Source organism: Notothenia coriiceps, unplaced genomic scaffold (genome assembly GCF_000735185.1).
Source record: "Notothenia coriiceps isolate Sejong01 unplaced genomic scaffold, NC01 NC01_scaffold00011223, whole genome shotgun sequence".
Lineage (NCBI taxonomy): Eukaryota > Metazoa > Chordata > Actinopteri > Perciformes > Nototheniidae > Notothenia > Notothenia coriiceps.
Window position 1 is genome coordinate 7,641 of NW_011343924.1, and position 800 is coordinate 8,440.

Sequence of the window (800 nt, forward strand, 5' to 3'; positions counted from 1 at the left end):
AAACGGCCCAAAGCACTTCCATTAGGAGAAACACGCTGCATTTTCAAAAACAATGAAAATAAAAAAACACATTTGCCAAAACAAATGCAAATGAGGACACATCTTTACCAACTTAAGAGCACAAGCACATAATTTATAAAACATTAACCAACTTGACAAAACATGCGCAGCATTGATTAAAAGTACTTCATAAGCAAAATGCAGCAAATAAAAAAAAGCTGCAAAAAGCTCAAAACACAACAGAAACAGGGACACCAAAAAGTGATGCACACAGCTGGGACCGGAGCGCTTGTTGAAGTTCAGAAAATGGATTATAAATTGTTATATTATAAAATATACCTAAAATATAAATTGTATTGGATTATTTTTAACAATGTGAACGTATGATTCCTTCAGATATTATTGTAGATCTACTGTAAGCTAGATAGCTATTATAGCTAACCTAGTCATTTCAAATATACTGACAAAACGCTTACAATTATAAAGCAGACCAACTCTGCCAAAAGTGATTGTTGGCCTAAACTATAAAATCTATAGGTTACTTTAGAACCCCAGTTCTCAGAGTAACATGAAGTGAGATGTCTCACTATGGGATGCGCCTCAACGCGTATGCAAACAGAAGCATCAATCTCATTACGCCAATCCTGATTGGCTGGTGATCTTGACGTCTACGTCAGGGAATCCACCCACCCTATAAGTAGCTTGCGCTACGACGCAGCGTCATTCAAAATAAGCACCTCTTCTCGCTTCGCCTTAGCAAGAAGGGCCGTCTGGTGAGACATCTCACTTCATGTTACTCT